Source organism: Macaca mulatta, chromosome 9, assembly GCF_049350105.2.
Source record: "Macaca mulatta isolate MMU2019108-1 chromosome 9, T2T-MMU8v2.0, whole genome shotgun sequence".
NCBI classification, from domain to species: domain Eukaryota; kingdom Metazoa; phylum Chordata; class Mammalia; order Primates; family Cercopithecidae; genus Macaca; species Macaca mulatta.
The window spans coordinates 127,955,860-127,976,526 of record NC_133414.1 but is presented as its reverse complement, the minus strand read 5'-3'; the positions used below and the strand labels follow the sequence as shown (position 1 = coordinate 127,976,526).

General features: G+C 39.1%; 1 protein-coding gene and 1 pseudogene across 4 annotated transcripts in view; one reads left to right on the top strand and one right to left on the bottom strand.

Moving 5' to 3' along the window:
• ATRNL1 (attractin like 1) overlaps positions 1-20,667 on the bottom strand; it is an 831,070-nt gene that overhangs the window by 76,175 nt on the left and 734,228 nt on the right. The gene's annotated exons all lie outside the window — the stretch shown is intronic.
• Positions 12,237-13,719, top strand: LOC144331353 (uncharacterized; annotated as a pseudogene).

The window sequence follows — 20,667 nt, the reverse complement described above, 5'->3', positions numbered from 1 at the left end:
TGATGTATAAAAATATCCATGATATTATCAGAAATAATGTCAAGATGGATTGGTTAGGTCACACTGAATATGAGGATAATAATCTCTGCTTTGGAATCTGGTTACTTAGTCATGCAGGCTGGGGAGTTCAGGGGTTAGTCCTTCAGGAACAGCTGGGTCCCAGATAAGCAGTGCTTACCTCAAATGCTCTTAGGATGCAGGTTATGCATCAAATAATGAACTGCATATTCCAAAAGCACTGGCTATATATTGGTACCGTTTGCTACCTGGTCCTTCATATGCAAAAGGATGGCCTTGTCTTAATTTCAGATGATTTCTGCTAGACTCTTCCTCTATTAGGCCTCTGCCAGCCTTCTGGTTTGCCAAAGGCAGGAGCCAATAGCTAGTCAATTGTGATCAACCCCTTGATTTGGAAAATCTGACTGCCTTTCTATGTCCCACTGCCATTTTCTTTAGGGAGAGAGTATGGCCAATTACCACAATTTACTATAGTGGTTTTTGTGACATTCAAAATACCTCAGTTGGCTGAAAACACTTGGTAAAATTTTCCAGAAAAGCAATTTAGCAATATGTATTGATAAACCTAATATGGTTCATACATACTAGCTTCCGAACAAGTATGTTGCCCAAGGAAATAATCAGAGATGTGGACAAAAGTTTTACCCAGAAATCTTTTTCACAGTGTTATTTATAACACCAAAAAAAAAAAAAAAAAAAAAAAAGTCTGGGAACAACATAAATAGCCAAGAAGAGGAGAATAATTAAGAAGTTTATGATACATCCATAAAATGCAATATGCAGTCATTAAAATTATGTTTCTGAAGAATTTTTAATGACATGGAGAAATACTCATTTTATAACATTCAGCAAAAATGCAGAATACAGAACTTCATTAAAAAATGATGGCACTTATGTAAAAAGAAATCCAAAAATGTCTAAAGTCCTGAATAAAATATGTGTTTTATTGGTTATCTCAGGGTTGTAAGATTTTTGTTTCTGTTTTCTAAATTTTAAACAATGAAAACATTAATTTTATAATCAGAAAATCAATCTATAAAACATAAATAGCCATGAGCTATGGGGGAGACTAGCAGACGTTTGTGTGTGGTGGTGGGAGATGAGTGGAAGTGAACAGTAGAAGAGAAATGGGTCCTCCTTTCCCACAAGGAATATCCCAACTCCCCTGGCCCCTCTTCCACCTCCACCATCCATAGGACCTGTGCATGCAGGCATGCACTCACAGGCACACACACAGACAAACATCTGACTGCCCAAGAAGCCTGGCTCTTTCCCACTCATGTTGGGGATTCCTGGCTACTACAGATGAGAAGAGAGTCAAAGCCTCCCATGGTATATTTTTATGCAAATTGCTCTGGCTAATAATGCTCCCACTATGAGGTCTTAAATTATTTAGGCTAAAAGTAGACTGGACAGCTCTTTTAATACCCCTTTGCAGAGTTTGTAATGCCTTATAGGTTGTGACACACGTGTGTCCTGGTAGCTTTAGGATAATTCCAAAAATAAAACCCACCAATTAAAAGAATAAAGACTTGCCACCAAATATATTCAAAAGAATATACTGTGGGCTTTGAAAACAATTTAAAAGGAGTCAAAACGTCTTTTTTTTTTTTTTTTTTTTTTTGAGACGGAGTCTTGCTCTGTGCCCCAGGCTAGAGTGCAGTGGCGCAATCTCGGCTCACTGCAAGCTCCGTCCCCCCGGGTTCACGCCATTCTCCTGCCTCAGCCTCCCGAGTAGCTGGGACTACAGGCGCCTGCCACCTCGCCCGTCTAATTTTCTTGTATTTTTAGTAGAGACGGGGTTTCACCGTGTTAGCCAGGATGGTCTCGATCTCCTGGCGTCGTGATCCGCCCGCCTCGGCCTCCCAAAGTACTGGGATTACAGGCTTGAGCCACCGTGCGCGGCCCAAAACGTCTTTTGCGCACACACATCAGTATTATATGAAACCAGTTGACACTGGCCTGGGAGTTAGGAGACCTGAGGTCTCATGCTGGTTCTCCTAATAATCATCTGTATAACCCTGGGCGAAGTGCATGCCTTCCTTAGGGCTTCTGTGTCTATATGTGTAAAATGAGAGGGGGAGAGTATGCATTCATTCATTCATTCATTCATTCATTCAGTGAAGCCTTGAGGGTAGGTGATATCAGGTGTGTGCTGGACATAGAGAATACTGTGATAAAGAAAGAAAGATGGCCCTCATCTCCATGGTGCTCCTAGTTTAGTTAAGGAGGCAGATGATAACTCTTAGTGTAATGAGTGGGCTGGAGAAAATGAGAGTGCACCCAATTGTCCCTATTAAGAGACATGGAGGTCACGGGTAACCTCATTGGTGAGAGTTTTAATAGAGAAGTGAGTGCTGAAGTCAGATTACAATGGGCTAGGGAATAAATGAAGACGGCAATAATAGATGCTAATGTAAGAAATTTTGGAAGAAGATGAAAGAGAAGGCACAGGAGCTAAAATAAGTTGTAAGTCCCAGAGTCTTCTCTGTACCTAAAATACTAAGGTGCGTATCACTAGAATATGTACATTTAAACTTCCAAGGTAACAGTCTTGAACAGGGCAGCAACCAATTCAATGTATAAGCTCTATGTTTGTATAAAAGTCACATGATGGTCTGGGCACGGTGGCTCAAGCCTGTAATCCCAGCACTTTGGGAGGCTGAGGAGGGTGGATAGCTTGAGAGGGTGGATAACATGACGAAACCCCATCACTACTAGAATACAAAAAAAAAAAAAATAATAATAATAAAAATAAATAAATAAATAAATAGCTGGGAGTAGTGGCACGTCTGTGATCCCAGCTACTTGAAAGGCTGAGGCAGGAAAATCACTTGAACCGGGAGGTGGAGGTTGCAGTGAGTCAAGATCGTGCCATTGCACTCCAGCCTGGGTGACAGAGTGAGACTTTGTCTCAAAAAATTAAAAAAAGAAATTCACACGGTGGTCACATTCCAAATACTAAAAGGAAATTAAGATGTGGAATTATTACTGTGAGAAACTGTGTATTCTCAGTCTGTGGCTATGTTAAAAAATACAAGATGGAAGTGGCGCAAGACAGCGGGCTGAACAAGATGAACTCTAGTTGTCTGATCCTGTTATGCTAATGACACTGAACTTGGAAGAGAGGAAAGAGGACCCCTTCAGTGAGAGGAAAAAGCATCCGAGGAACCCTAAGCAGCCTGCCAGGCTGCTGCTTCCAGTAAGGAGACTTTGACCTTGGCTTGTACCATTCTTTTCTACTGAAGATGGTATAAGTAAATGGAAACTTCCACTTATTATATGACATAGAAAAGACATTAATGCTTAAGCAGTTAGTTGCTTGGTATTCCTAGATGTGTTATCAAGATGACATTAAAGCCCACAGTGACAGCATGGAATTCTATTGCTCTAAAAAAAGAAATGCAAAAATTGAATTTAATTGTATAAAACAGTTAATATTTTCAATTAAAAGTTCTAGGTAATTCTTACATTACCAGTTTAACATTAATACTTTCTTAAAGGACAAATATGGTTTTATTTTTTAAAGAAAAAATATGTTTTTTTACTCTGTGAAAAATAAGAATTTCAGAAAGGCAGTTACATTCATCTCTACTGATCAGAATTCAGATTTATTATGGTAAAGGTTTGAATTTATTTTCTCATTAGCATTTTATCAATTGGACCAATTAGTCTGAGCAAGACTGAAATTCCCAGGAATTTCTGTTCCCTTCTTAAGCTGCTGGTGACACACATGATGTAAATTTACCAATTACGAGACTCAGAGGCGGATAAGCATCAGCAGCAGTGAAGCCTTGGGTTTGAATCTGAAGTGCTCTGGGACAAAAGATAAAATCATGTTTGATCTTTGAATTACTCTTTAAAATCCCTGGTAGCTTTTCTTTTTGCTACGTAAAAAAAAAAAAAAAAAACCCATAAAACAGCAGATTAAATGTAAGCTTAACATATGTCATGTTGGTGCCATTTTTCCTTCTTAGTTTTCTATGCTGTATTTAATGCTTTCCTGTCAGGAAACACTAGAGTACTGTACAAGGATTAAAGGCATAAACTGTAGAGTAGACACAAAAACTAGGTTCATATCTTGGGCCTGTCAGTTATGAGCTCTCTAACTACTGGTAGGTTTTTGACCTTTGATTTTGCTAATTTGTAAAATACACACAGCAGTATACAGAGTTACTCCAAGATTAAATGAGAAAACATAAGAATATGCGTATGATAGTGACTGACAACAGTAAATACGTGATAAATGGTGGTTTTTGTTTGTTTTCATTTTGGTTTGTGTGTATCTTTTGGACAGTTTCATAGACTACTTGAATATATTTTCTAAGTTCAGAAAAAGTCATAATAGGAGTGACATTTGCATTAGGAGCCCCTCTCCTTATAATTGTTCAGAACACCATGTTCATGTCAACATAATTTATGAATGTTTTAATAGGAAAGAGCTTCTTACTCTAATATTATAGTCTTGAGATGCTTAATTATCCAAAGCATTTAGAAAATTTTAACAAAAATATGGTAGCACATTATAAGCACAGTGTAATTTAGTAAATATATATCATCTTGTTTTATAATTTTATTAACTTTGCTCCAAATGTTGCATTAGGAGTTCTATACTTTTTGATTTATCTATAAAATATGGTTTTAAAATGGTAGGCAGAATTAGAGAAAAAAATCCACAAACTATTTAAAAGTCAATACTTTAAAAATAAGGCAATTCTCATAAACAAAATAAAGATGAACATTTTGTTCAACAATCCAGGAAAAGAAAAAGAATCAAGGGAAAGATTCCAGAGGACAGCACAGAAGCGTCCATAAGATTTGCCCATTTTCAGCGGCTAATATGTGAGTGAGTGGCCTAGCAGACGAAGCCTCATATGCTTCAGTATGGAAACTCAGCATACGGCATCACACAGACCTGGCTCTAAAATCAGGTCTGCAACCCGCTTGCTCTAAAATCTTAAAATAAAAAATGTGGGGCAAGTAAAGAAACCTTTCTGTAACCTAATTTCTTTACCTGTAAGATAGGGGTATTTTTCTATAATGGGAACATGGCTATACTACGTTATGTTTAAGAGTACAGTGAGACTACTTAATAAATAGAGATACACATACATATATAAAAATTGTAGGTTAAGTAAGCTTTTGAGGCTGGCCCAGGAACCATACAATGAAATAAATATGATTTCTATGAAAAAATAGAGCCTGTAAACTATAGATTGAACTTTGGAATATGACCAACTTATAAAAGAGTCCTGACAAAATACTTCTATTAACTTTTTACTTTGAGATAAATTTAGACATACAGGAACACTGCAAATGAGTACAGAGATCTCATTTGCTCTTCATTCAGCTTCCCCAAACAAAAACATTTTACATAACCAGAGTACAATGATCAAAATCAGAAAATCAACATTGATATACTATTATTGAATAATTAACAAACCCTATTTGAATTTTACCAGTTTTCTCAGTTATGTCTCATTTTTGGTCCAGGATTTAATTCAGGATTTCATTGCATGTACATGTTATTAGACTCTAATGTGCTATTTCCTCAGTCTTTCTTTGTCTTTTATGACCTTAGCACTTTTGAAGAGTTTTGGTGGTTTTGTTTTGTAAACTGTCCCTCAATTTGGATTCATCTGGTCTTTTCTTATGATTACATTGGTGTTACACATTTAACAAGAATACCACAGAAGTGATATTTTACTCTTCTCCATGCAGTATATCAGGGGGCATATGATTTCTCTATGTTTTATTACTAGTTATATTGACCTTGATCACTTGGATAAGTTGTGTCTGCTGGGGTTATTACAAATTTACTGCTTTCCCCTTTGTAATCAATAAATGTCTTGTGGGAAGATACTCTGACTATACAAATGTGTTGTTTTACAACATATTTTGCCCTATTAACTTTAGATTTCATCAGTGGTTCTTGCCTTTAACAATTACTACTGTGGTATTTGTCTAATGGCGATTTTTCTATTTCCCTTACTTCCACATCCATTAATTAGAATTCTACTATAAGAAAGTACTGCTCTCTTCTCTCCCACTTCTTCTTTTTTTTTTTTTTTCCTTGTGAAACTGGGCCTCACTCTGTTACCAAGGCTCTGAGGCTGGAGTGCAGTGGTGCAGTCTCAGCTTACTGCAGCCTCAATCTCTTGGGATCAAGTGATCCTCCCACCTCAGCCTCCTGAATAGCTGGAACTATAGGCACACACCACCATGGCTGGCTAATTTTTGTATTTTTTGTAGAGACAGGTTTTTATCATACTGACCAGGCTGGTCTCGAACTATCTATTCTTATCTATTCAATCTTTCAGTGTGGACTCATGGATCTTACATTTATTGAGTACTAATCCAATACTATACTTATTTATTTTGTTCAAGTTGTTCCAACTTTGGCCATTAGCTGCTCCTTCAGGTTGGCTCCTAAGTCCTTTTAACATGTCTTCATAATTTTTTGAGTACTTATTTTCTGGAACCATTAGATATTCCAAGCTTATCTTGTGTTGGCCCTTCTTAGCCCTGGAATCGACCATATACTCAAAAATCCTGGTTCATTTTATTGGAGAATGGTGTTATGAAACCAAGAGATGAGTGCTAAGTACATTTATTGCAACTGAGATATCATTGCTTCTAGGACCTCTCAGCAGGCAGCATTAAGAAACATACAATTGTATACCAGCACATATGCATACATCTGTATTTCTGTGTGCATCCACCTATATGTGAATAAACTCATGCTGATCCCTCTAATTCCAACCCAATGCCTCAGGGTTCATTCTAGTCTTCTCACTTTCCTCATATGTATCATTTTTCTCTGACAGTGAGAAAACTAGCTCTCATCATCCAGAAAATATTTATTTTGTTCAATCCTAGCATGGACATTAAATAATATCAGAATTGCTGGTCCATGCTCCTGTTTGTAGAAGCGAATATACAACTATCGTACATTCATATATATATTTTTGGTTGCCTTTAATGTTACAGTATATAGTCAAAATAATCATTTTCTAAAGATACTTAGGTTGCTCTTTTCTTCTCTATACCCCCAGCATAGTTATTTATTCATTTGAATCCATTTAGGTTCATTTTTTACAGTTTGTATTTAATTTGGGTTCTCCCACATCCTAACTGATTGGGTAGGTGAAAGGTCAGGTTTTTTAAAGGGTCAGAGTTATATACAAAGGTGTACTCAAAGAAGGGTCCCTCCAACTCCCCCTTTCATGGCTCAATTTTTATACCCCATCTCGCTTTATTTCCTGTAGGTAACCAGTCTTGTTGGTTTCCAACTTATCTTTCTATACATCTTTTGCAAAATGAGTAGACATTTGTAGATTTCCTTATAGTCCCTATTTCTTACATTAAGGACAGACACTCTAGATATCTGTATGCACTTTACTTTTCTCACTTAATACATTTTGGAAATAATTTCATATGAGTGTCTCAAGGTCTTCCTCATTCTTTCATACAGATACAGTGTATTTCATTTATGCATGCACCAACTTCATTTTACTGCTTCTCTATGTATGGTCATTCAGGTTATTTCCAACATTTTGTGATTACAAAAAAGTACTAAAATAAATAACTCATGCATATGTAGTTTCATATTGCTGGAGATGTATTTTAGGGTAAATTCCTAGAAGTGGGACTGCTGGGTCAAAAGAGTACAAGTGAGGCTGTGTTAGGTTTTGTCAAATTCCTCTCCAGCAGCGTTGCTGTGCCAGTTTGCATTCTTGCCAGCACTAGGTTGCCACACTTTTTAAATTTCACCAACATAATGGGTAAGAAATAATCTTTCAGTAGTGTTTTAATTTGCATTTCTGAGAAATGCTTTTAACGCAGATGAAAAAAGCTGGCTGAGGGAAAGTTCAACTGGACAGGCAAGAGCAGCACAAAGAGTTAAAATGGAACTTAGGAGTATTCTAACAAGACTATAAGTCACCTAAGAAGCCGAGCAAAACACGATGATTCTGAAGCATCAGGGAAGGTGAAAAGCAATAATGAGAGAACTGAAGTGATCCACTGGAAACATAAAGGGAAATTGAATATAACCTGTAATGCAATAGGCAATAGGTTTAAAAATTTGGCTTGTTTTTATATGTAACAGAAAATACTAATAACAAATAATGCTTAAAAGAGACTTTCAAAGTGCTTGAAAATTTTCAGTCTTAAAGAACAACTGTGATCTAAAAATCCACAACAAAGGATACAGGAGCCAGATAGCCTAGCAAGAATCAGCAGAAACTATAAATGGATGATCCAACCAGCAGAAGCACAGTCTGGTGACTCATACCTAGGCCGTCAAGAAAAGTGGTAGGAGCTCTGATCCTGCTTAAAGCACTGATAATAAATAATCTATGAAACATTATTTTTTTTCTTTTCTAATTTTTGTATAGATGGGTGTCTCACTATGTTGCCTGGGTTTGTTTCAAACTCCTGGCCTCAAGCCATCCTCATATCTTGGCCTCCCAAAGCACTGGGATTACAGGTGTGAGCTACTGCGCCTGGCCTCATTTTTGAGAAAAAGAAAAAGAATGGTGTTAAAAATGATCAAACAATGATCTTATGAACGACCAGAGTATCAAAGTGGTATTTTTATATCTGGAAAAAAATAACAAAAGACTGAAAGATATTTGTTAAACATAGAAAAAATCATGTATTGCAAAATGACTACTAAGACTTGAGACAAATAGGTCACAAGGATGGGGCTGAGACAACAGGCCTAGTTAGTAGTAAGGAACTGATTTAACCTCAACAAAGTTTTCATTTCTATTTCATAAACCAAATTTCAGGCCAGAGATTAGGGTGGTTTATCATTTTTAAAACCTGAGAAGCATTTGTAATTAATTTATAGCAAGGTACATGACAAAGGGCAGTAGAAAGTGTGAATTTACAGCTAGCTTAAGAGTTGGACTCTGGGAAGGTAGCACCAATATGTACAGGTGAGTAAGAGAAGTGGAGGAAATAATTAAGCAAATCTACTGGCCTTTTGCTATGTTGTAGGCACCATTTAGCCCCTACAGATATAATACGGGAAACATCCCTGCCCTTAGCTCACCTGGGTGGGAAGGAGACAGTGTAAGAAAAATTTTATAACAGTAAATGAAAAAAAAAAAAAACAAAGCAGAGGACAGAGGATGGGTAGACATAGGGACAAGTTTCATGAAGAGGTGACCTTTTAATTCGAAACACTCTTGGTGCAAAAGGGGAGGTGTGTATATTGGAGAGGGGCTGACGGGTAGGACAATCTAGGCAGAGGCAATGGTACCTGCAAAGGGACAGAGGTATGGTGCATTCATAACAAATGGCATTTTAAAAGTCCCTTTGGAATCCAGCACTGTGAGGCATCAAACATCTCCCTAAAATTATCATATTTTCAGAAAATATCAAATGGGTCACAGGGCACTAGAAAGGCATTTAAAAGGACAGGATTAAGCTTCAAATATGACCTTGAAACATAAGAGAAACTAACAAACTAACTGCTCCCTTTTTTGTGCAAGAAAAACTGTGGGCATAGATACACAATGCAGAATGGCATAAAAGGTCAGGCAGGGACAAAGGAGTCCTACTGAACTGCAAGTGGGGAAGCGGCCAACAGGTCAGGGCAGCTGGTTGAAAAGAGAGGTTAGGCACTGAGAAACAAACAAGGAGAGGAAAGCCCAAGAGGGCTCTTGGATTGGCTCTTCCATACAGTAGATGGTGGACTCCGAGGATATCTTTGGAGGTTTTTTCCGATAAGCCCCAGTTTCCTCATCTGTCAAACAAATGGACAGAGTCCCTTTGTACTTCATGTCTCTTGAATCGATAATATTTGGGAAGGTTGAAGAGCATTCTGAGAGTCACCAGATGACTCAAGCTAGAAGCCAGGCTCTTTAAAGGCCCAGATGGAAGGACTGGGAGTGCTGTATTGAACCTGAACTGAAGGCTGGGTGGTGATTTCAAAACTGCCTTCTACCACATGATGGATTATTATAGGAAGTATAATTAGCTGTTCTCTATTTCTAGAGAGATGAGAACAAGAAGAAAGAGAACAAAAGAAAATGGAATAAAATTGCAGTGAAGACTGTTAAATAACAGAATGAATTAGTCCCGGAAGTCATCAGCATGACTTCTGGGAATGTCTTTAGAAACAGTCTGTCTGTCCAAGATGATTCTGGACAGGGTCGCCAGCTGTGACTGCACACAGTTGGAGGAGCCGTATGTCATTTCAGTGCCCTTCCTAGCTCTGTGTTTCTGCAGTTGTATAATATTATGCATAAATAGAGTAATACCAAATTACCCCATTTATACATTTTATGTATCTATTAATATGGACAACAGCTTCCTTTCCATTTTACCAGTAAAGTTTTGAATACAAATGTAACTCAGCCTCTCTCCATTACAGCTCTTCCTTCAGAGTTAATTGCCTCGCAGAACACTTAAGGAGTCATTTTTCATTGTGATGGTGAGCAAAGGGAAGGCAGATGGCACAGTCATGTTATTGATTTGATGATCCTTGCCTGGCTTGTTGAATAAATGGAACTGAATGTATGGTCACTGCATCCAGACTTTTAGGGGCTTCAAGGCTCCATTCAAATTATATCAGACAGCAGGTTTAGAGAACAAGAATCCATTTATTCCCTCAAGGCTTCTAAATGATGATCCCAGGGACCATGTAGGATTCCTCAAACCACCTCCCTGAAGTCCTGTGGACCAGCTTCAGTCCCAGCTCCTAAGGAAGAAGATGAGCTCTCTCAGGTTTACTCCAGTGCTTTTACCTGCATGAAAGCTTTGGATATGCCACCCATCAGGGAGAGAAGCCTGCTCAACTTGCATGGGCTATGCTCACTTACAAATTATAAAGTGGATAAAAGGAGATAAATTACTCTCTTTTCAGAGGGCCATTAACTTTTTCCCTACAAGCTCTTAGAGAATGATCACTGTGGCCTTAAGGAGTTAATATAATTGTAATCAACATTTACCTTTTATAGAATTACATTTCTACTGCTGGCACTTGCTCCTCCACCAGGACTTTCATTAAGAGTAAGGGGACATCCACACTCAAAAATGCCTTTGGTAGATACTATGACGCCATTAAATAGTCTATGGCAGGACCCGAGATTAAACCAGCTATCAGTATAACATGAAGTTTTGATCAAAATTTGACCACACTTTTGGATTTGCTGAGGGACCACTGGCCCTATGAGGTGACCCCCAGAAAAATGTTTCTGTGACTAGAAGGAATTTGCAGGGCCACTTACCCACTCTTAACCTTTTATATATTTTCTCAAGTCACTGAATTTTCCTTTTTGGATCTAAGGAGTTCCCCTCTGTCTGCCTTTTGAGGGCTCTGGGTGGCAGAATTGTGCAGTACTGCCTGCTGGTGAATTATATTATTTTCTTTTTCTGGTTAGGTTTGTACAACATGTTACAATAAATATGAAGGAGGGGTAATATGAGCAGGGACTAGAACCAAGGTCTCTGGATCTCTCGCTCCCTGCTTGAGAGATCCAGATACCTTGGTTCTAGTCATTCTGAGACTCAGAACCCATCCACTCTTTTTAACTACAGAAGGAGGCTGAGTTTGTCCTGTAAGCCAAAATTTAGCCCTTCTCCTATTAGACTCGACATGACTAGAAAAATCTATACCTAAAATAATCTCACAAGCACACATCACTGCCTCCATAACTGTAACCACCCAAAAAGGCATAATCAAACTCTATTCCCTTTCTTTCCTCATCCCCCTTACCCTAGCCCTAATTCTAATGATATAACCTATTACCCCGAACAATCTCAATCACAACATACACACCAACAAATAGTGTTCAACCAGCAACTACCACTAATCAACGCCCATAATCATATAAGGCACCCGCACCAATAGAATCACCTCGAATCAATCCTGACCCTTCCCCCTCAAAAATTACCCAGTCACCAGTATCACTAAAACTAACCACCACTACTACCGCCTCATCCAAACTTAAAACCCATAAAACTAATATCACCTCCATTATCAACCCTACTAAAAGACCCCCTAAAACCTCAAATCCAGAACCCCATGTCTCAGGATACTCTTCAATAGCCATTGCAGTAGTATAACCAAAAACAACCATCATACCCCCCAGATAAACTAAAAACATCATTAAACCCATATAAGCCCCCCCACAACTTAAAACAATCACACAACCAATTACACCACTAACAATTAACGCCAGACCCCCGTAAATAGGAGAAGGCTTAGAAGAAAACCCCACAAACCCCATAACTAATAAAACACTCAATGCAAACAAAATATACGTCATCGCTTTCACATGGACTCCAACCATAACTAATGGTACGAAAAACCATCGTTGTACTTCAACTATAAAAGCACCAATGATTCCAATACGCAAATCCAACCCAATCATAAAAATAATTAATCGCTCCTTCATTGATTTACCCACCCCACCCAACCTCTCCATGTGATGAAACTTTGGCTCACTTCTTGCAGCCTGCCTAATTTTACAAATCATCACAGGCCTACTCCTAGCAATACACTACTCACCAGACACCTCCTCCGCCTTCTCCTCAATTGCACATATCACCCGAGATGTAAAATACGGCTGAATCACTCGCTACCTCCACGCCAATAGTGCCTCTATACTCTTTATCTGCCTTTTCCTACACATCGGTCGAGGCCTTTACTACGGCTCATACCTCCTCCTAGAAACCTGAAACATTGGCATTATACTCCTTCTTATAACCATAACAACAGCTTTCATAGGTTATGTTCTCCCATGAGGCCAAATGTCATTCTGGGGGGCAACAGTAATCACAAACCTACTATCAGCAATCCCGTATATCGGAACCAATCTAGTCCAATGAATCTGAGGAGGATACGCCATCGACAGCCCCACTCTCACACGATTCTTCACCTTACACTTTATTCTACCCTTCATTATCATCGCCCTCACAACCGTACACCTACTATTCCTACATGAAACAGGATCAAACAACCCTTGCGGAATCTCCTCCGACTCGGACAAAATCGTCTTCCACCCCTACTACACAACCAAAGACATCCTAGGCCTAGTCCTCCTTCTCTTTATCCTAGCGACACTAACACTACTCTCACCCAACCTCCTAAACGACCCAGACAACTACATTCCAGCCGACCCACTAAATACTCCCCCGCATATCAAGCCAGAATGGTACTTCCTATTTGCATACACAATCCTACGATCCATCCCCAACAAACTGGGAGGCGTACTAGCACTCTTCCTATCGATCTTCATCCTAGCAGCCATCCCCATACTTCACAAATCCAAACAACAAAGCATAATATTCCGCCCACTCAGCCAATTTCTATTCTGACTCCTAATAACAGTCCTATTAACCCTTACCTGAATTGGAAGCGAACCAGTAACCCAACCCCTTACCACTATCGGCCAAGTAGCATCCATAATATACTTCATCACAATTCTAATTCTAATACCACTGGCCTCCCTAATCGAAAACAACCTACTCAAATGAACTTGCCCTCGTAGTATAAACTAATACACTGGTCTTGTAAACCAGAAATGAACACTCTTCCTAGGGCAATCAGAAAGAAAGTACCTAACTCCACCACCAACACCCAAAGCTGGCATTCTAACTTAAACTACTTTCTGCATTCTTATGTTGCATAAACTTCATAAAATAACCCTAACACCAACCTACTCACAATATTACTATGTAATTCGTGCATTACTGCTAGCCAGCATGTATAATATATAGTACTATATATGCTTAACTGTACATAACACATATTATTACATATCAACTTAACATCCCAGACAACATGCTTACAAGCAAGTATCCTAATACAAGCTCCAACAATAATACATAGCACGACCTCTTCAAGCTTAACTTGTCCTCCCCATGAATATCAACCGAACCAATCCATGCCAGTCGTCCATAGTGCATTAAGTCGTTCATCGGACATAGCACATATTCATTAAATAATCCTCCTCACCACGGATGCCCCCCCTCACTTAGGAATCCCTTGTTCACCATCCTCCGTGAAATCAATATCCCGCACAAGAGTGCTACTCTCCTCGCTCCGGGCCCATAACTCGTGGGGGTAGCTATACTTGAGCTGTATCCGGCATCTGGTTCTTACCTCAGGGCCATAACAACCAAGATCGCCCACACGTTCCCCTTAAATAAGACATCTCGATGGATCACGGGTCTATCACCCTATTAACCAGTCACGGGAGATTTCCATGCATTTGGTATCTTTTATCTCTGGTCTGCACGCAACCCCATTGCAGAATGCTGACTCCCACCACATCCCGTCCTGTATGCGCCTGTCTTTGAATGTTTGTGCCCCACCTCCTACCAAATTCATACATTGAAGCACTAATCCCTGATATAATGGTATTTGGAGGTGGGGGTCTTTGGGGAGGACTAATTAGGTTTAGATCAGGTCAAAAGGGTGGAGCTTCATGATGAGATTAGTGCCCTTATAAGAAGAAATCAGAGTCCTTTCTCTCCGCTATGTGAGGATATAGCTAGAAGGTGGTCATTTGCAAACCAGGAAAAGGGCCCTTACCAGACACCAAATTGGCCAGGCATCTTGGTTTTGGACTTTCCAGCCTCCAGAACTGTGGGAAACAAATGTTTGTTGTTTAAGTCACCTAGACTCTAATATTTTATTAGCGTCTATAAGCAGCCTGATGTAATGAAGGCAGCAACCTTCTTTTAAATTCTCCCAAACCTATGTAAAGCAGGACTATTTAATTCATAACCAATTAAAAGTAATTTTTTTTTTTTACTAATTGGCAGTTTTATATAAACCAAGGTGTTAGCTATCACAAGAAATAATGAAGGAACTCACAAACTTATCCTTAACATTTATATTATTTTATTTTAAGTTCTGGGGTACATGTTGCAGATGTGCAGGTTTGTTACATAGGTAAATGTGTGCCATGGTGGTTTGCTGAACCTATCAACCCATTACCTAGGTTTTAAGCCCAGCATGAATTAGCTATTTTTCCTAATGCTCTTCCCCCTTCTTTCCCTCCCCCAACAGGCCCCAGTATATGTTGTTCTCCTCACTGTTTCCATATGTTCTCATTGTTCAGCTCTCAGTTATAAGTAAGAACATGCAGTAATTGGTTTTCTGTTCCTGTGTTAGTTTGCTGAGGATAATGGCTTCCAGTTTCATCCACATCCCTGAAAAGGACATAATCTCATTCCTTTTTATGGCTATATAGTACTCCATGGTGTATATGTACCACATTTTCTTTATCTAGTCTATCATTGATGGGCATTTGGGTTGATTCCATGTCTTTGCTATTATGAACAGTGCTGCAATGAACATATGCATGCATGTATCTTTATAACAGAATTATATATATTTCTTGGGATAAACACTCAGTAATGGGATTGCTGGGTTAAATGGTATTTCCAGTTCTAAATCTCTGAGGAATTGCCATGCTGTCTTTCACAATGGTTGACCTTTAACATTTTATTCATACCCACAACATTCTTGTTGTGTTGTTTTGTTGCTTCAGAGGCAGCTTGGTTATTGCAACACATTTTGATTTTCCTCTTTGGCTTTGTAAGTTGTCTTGACGAGTTTTAATTTTTTCCTATTTTCCTCTTTGACCACATTAATTATTTACCAGTCAATTCCAGCAATACCAGAAAGAGGTGGCAGGTGGGAAAGAAGAAAAAAGAAAAGAAAAATGTGTTGGTCATGTTTCAGTGCTGGCGGTCTCATTTTTCATTTCCATGAATTCTGATTTTTCATGTGAGTTTGTTTCTAATTGCTCAGCCTTGAAAGTATTCTTGAGTTAACTTTTAAGACTGACTTATTTCTGCAGCATGTTTAATTAGCCATGCTCGTTATTCTTTTTTTTTGAGACAGGAGTCTTGCTGTGTCGCCCAGGCTGGAGTGCAGTGGCGTGATCTTGGCTCACTGCAAGCTCCGCCTTCTGGGTTCAGGTCATTCTCCTGCCTCAGCCTCCCAAGCAGCTGGGACTACAGGTACCAGGCACCATGCCCGGCTAGTGCTTTGTATTTTTAGTAGAGACAGGGTTTCACTGTATTAGCCAGGATGTTCTCGATCTTCCTGACCTTGTGATCGGCTGCCATGGCCTCCCAAAGTGCTGGGATTATAGGTGGGAGCCACTGCGCCGGGCCCATGTTCACTATTCTTTAAGCTTCTCATCCTTATTTTCCTCTTTGTTTCCTTTACATATTAATCAATTTCTCACAATTAAAAGTGACAGAAAGATAAATTTAAAAGTCTGAAATGGGAGGATCATGAGCATGTCATTTTAGAGTGACAGTGGTCAGTAAAAGAAAACCCTTGTGCTATCCTCAAAACACAAACAGCTAATGGTCTTTCTTATAGCTAAGAAATGAAAAAGCAAAACAAAAACAAAAACATCTATAAAAAGCACTGTGATGTAAAAGTTTTCTGGTTTTAAATTCTTGCTCCATAATTCTTTACTATGTGGCTATAAGCAAGTTACTTAATATCCACAAGTTCATTTTTCTCATATGTGAAAGAAAAGTGGTAACACAGTTGATCTTTGAACAAGATGTTCAGGTTAAAGTCCCTGTATAACTTTTCACTCCCTGAACACTTAACTACTAATAGCCTACTGTTGACCAGAAGCCTTATGAATAATATAAACAGTTGATTAACACACATTTTGTATGTTGTATATGTTATATATTGTATTATTATAATAAAGTAAACTAGAAAAAGGAAAATGTTATTAAGAAAATCATAAAGAAGAGAAAATATACTTACTATTCATTACGTGGAAATAGGTCGTTATAAAGATTTTTATCCTAATTGTCTTCATTTTTAGTAAGTGGAGGAGGAGGAAAAGGAGAGGCTGGTCTTGGTGTCTCAGGGTGGCAGAGACAGAAGAAAATCTGCATATGAATGAGCCCACACAGTTCAAACCCATGTTGTTCAAGGGTCAACTGTACATACCTCATAGCAAGGACCCCCAACCCCAGGCTGCATGCCAGTACCAGTCTGTAGCCTATTGAGAACTGGGCCTCACAGCAGGAGGTGAGCCATGGGTGGGCGTGAGTGAGCATCATAGCCTGCGCTCCACCTCCTGTTGGATCAGCAGAGGCATTAGATTCTCATAGGAACATGAACCCTATTGTGAGCTGTGCATGTGAGGGATCTAGGTTGCAAACTCCTTATGAGAATGTAACTAATGCCTGATGACCTGAAGTGGAACAGTTTAATCCCAAAACCATCACTCCTGCCGCTGATCCCCAGGTCTGTGGGAAAATTGTCTTCCATGAAACCCGTCCCTGGTGCCAAAAGGTTGGGGTCTACTGCCCTGTAGGGTTATAGTAACTCAAAGAACACTATGGTGCAAAGAATAGATTCACAACAAACAGTATTTATGGCTTTTTTGTTTTTATGTTTTGTTTTGTTTTGTTTTTTGGGACGGAGTTTCGCTCTTGTTGCCCAGGCTGCAGTGCAATGGCACAATCTTGGCTCACCGCAACCTCTGCCTCCTGGGTTCAAGTGTTTCTCCTGCCTCAGCCTCCCCAGTAGCTGGGATTACAGGCATCTGCCACCACGCCTGGCTAATTTTTGTATTTTTAGTAGAGATGGGTTTCACTGTGTTGGCCAGGCTAGTCCTGAACTCCTGACCTCAGGTGATCCACCCGCCTTGGCCTCCCAAAGTGCTGGGATTACAGGCGTGAGCTACCACGCCCGGTCTTCCAACCAGTATGTTTTAATGACACCACCAACAATTGATGCTTTTTAATTGCCAGTTATCTTTTGTGAGGTTATCTGTCCTGAGTATAACTAATATGTGGACATTTCCATAAAATTCAAAGTAATTTATTTTTCTGGTCATAAAGGGTAGAACTGAGTTGGGCTCTTTCAAACTTAAATAAAATAGTTAAAAAAATTACTATCCAAGGAATAAATCAGTATTCAAATCATGAAAACAGAAGATCTCTATGATTGGTTTCAGACATGCTACATTGGAAATATAAATTGCTTTATTGTTTTGTGTCATCTTTCCCTAATATTCTCATGTTCATTGAACCTTAAATCTAAACAAGTTAGTTTTCATAGATGTATTCCATTGAAAGTACAGTTTGGGGCTTGATTTCTATCCCTGAGATATGTAGCTTGATCCATCTTACATGAAATATAAAAACACAAAATCCAGTCTATAGGGGTTGTGGGCTTGAAGCGAAATTTTACGTTGTAAAGTAGACATTTGTGGAGTATACATCTTTTGCATATCTTTTATGGTGAAGAGTCTCCAAAATTGTAAGATAATTTTATTCATCAATTAAATATTTATCAAGCAACTATTAAGTACCAGAAACTTGTTAGCAGCTAGGGATTCAAAGATAAAATAAGATACAGCCACTGCCTTCAGAGAGCTTACTACTGGGGAATAATGAAAAGAACACAGCAAGTTTGATATATGTTAGAAGGTGCAGATATATGTTAGAAGGCATGGGATTTCAAGACAGTGAGGTCACATTTGTACGGAGGGGACTGAAAAGGTCTCATGGAAGAGGAAATACCATTTGAACCAGGCTTTGAAAACAAGCAGCTAACAGAGAGGATTTCAGGTACAAGAAACAACAGTATGGCAGACCACACCTGCACTCAGAGAATCATAAGAAAAATATGTATGGAATGATAGGCCCAGCAGCCATCACAAAGATATTTATCTAGTCATTCTTCTCATGTTGTAGATGAAGAAACTGAAGGCCTGAGAGTTTAAAAATAATTGTCCAAGGACCCCCATGTAGCCAGTGGTGCTGCGCAGGTAGGCTTAGGACTCTGAGGTGCTAAACCCGGACGGGAAGTTGAGGAGAGGTCAGAGAGGACCCTTCATGCCAGAGTAAACGTCTGGACCTATTTCAACAGGCAATGAAAAGTCTGCAAAAGTATGAGGAAGTGATATGATTAGAGCTGTGCTTTCCTTTGGGAGCAACCCAGGTGAGAAGCAACCACTCCCAGAACAAAGCATGGAGGGAATAAGAATGGAAAAAATAAGATGTCTTCCCTGTCCGCTCCAGGGGTAAAACCTATGGAGCTTCATGATTACTGAGATGTAAAAGGGCAGAGAGAGAGAAGACAGGCTAATTTGAAGGTTTCAAACTTGAGCCACTCCGAAACAGACTTTACAAAAACAGGCAAGTCAGGGGAGAAGAGCTGGTCCGGGGAATGGTGGGAGGTGATAGAGGAAAGGGGGAAGGAAGGCTGACTTTTTATCTGAACGGGAGGAAATCCAGGTTGAGATGCCGGTGCTCAGCATGTGAGAGGTGTTGGCTGAAGACCCACAGGATTGGCAGTTAGCTGCAAAGAAGTTTTCCCTAAATGAGTGGAAAGGGTAAAAGAAGCTGGCTAAGGATCAGACCTGGGGGAAAGCCTGTATGCAAGGGGCAGACGAAGCTGAGGATGCACAGAAAGGAGGTGCTCTACAGCCATTGCCGCTAAGTGAATTCTAAGTGGGTACCTGTGATGGGTCAAGGCACAAAACAACAGAGGAAGGGAAAGTTTCCAGAACGTGGGGAGGTGAAGTGGGGAATAATCGACAGTCAAACACTACAGAGATGTTAGAATTGAGGAAAGGGCATTTTAATGACTATGTTTATCACTCGATTACTGCTGTGGACAAATATTAAACTTAGCAATTGTACATCTGTTTTACTTCACCTCTCTGTTCTTTGTTCATAGCACTTTAACACAACTTGTAAGTATGAGTTGATTTGCATGCGTTGATTTGCATGAATGTTTGTCTCTGCATAGGCTGTAACCTCTATGAGGGCAGGAACTCTGTTTGGTTCACTATAGTAGATCCAGTGCTGCCATATAATAGATACGTTTACACGTTTCTTGAATGAGTAAGAGTAGCAAGGGAGGATTCACAATAACTCTATTTTGGAAACAAGGGAAAATTATTTCCTTCTGTTGATTTTAAGGTCTTTTAATATCAGATATTTTTTGACACAGAGTCATATTTATTAGCAAGAATCTCAGATATTTGTTCTTATCTCTGTTGTTTCCTGGGCTATCTGCCTAATTTTCTAGTTTATTTTACCATGAATGCCACTGTTTCTTTCTTCTTTGTGAAGACACATACACTGGCTATAAACAATATTTATATTTGAGGTTAAAGGGCAACTAACATGCCAGATTTTTATAATGAAGTTTTGATGTAATTCAGTAGTTCTATTTCTTATTCTAGCCACCTCTAACAAAGAAAGTGCTAAGATTATATCAACAGATGTATTTCTACAAGTGTGAAGATACGGTGGCAGAATTATAAAAGAAAAACAAAGTCTGAAGGGATAGAAATTTCAGAGGCTGCTAGAAACTGGAAATTTGCTTTAAAAAACTGTCTTCAGAGGAGAAAGTACTACACTGTGAGCCAGCAGACCTGGACTCCATTTCCCATCCATCTCTGAGATTACGGGAAATGTACCTCTCACTGGTAGTGTTAGCTTCTTTTTACTCACTTCGAAAATGGGGGCACTCTAAACCACCTACCTCTTTCAAACATGCTAAGAAGATTTCATTAACACAATTTTAAGATTTTGTTAAATTTAAGGAGCAATGCTAACTATTTTTAGTCACTAATAATCAATACATATGAAAATAGTTTCCCAATGGCTCTGAGCAGC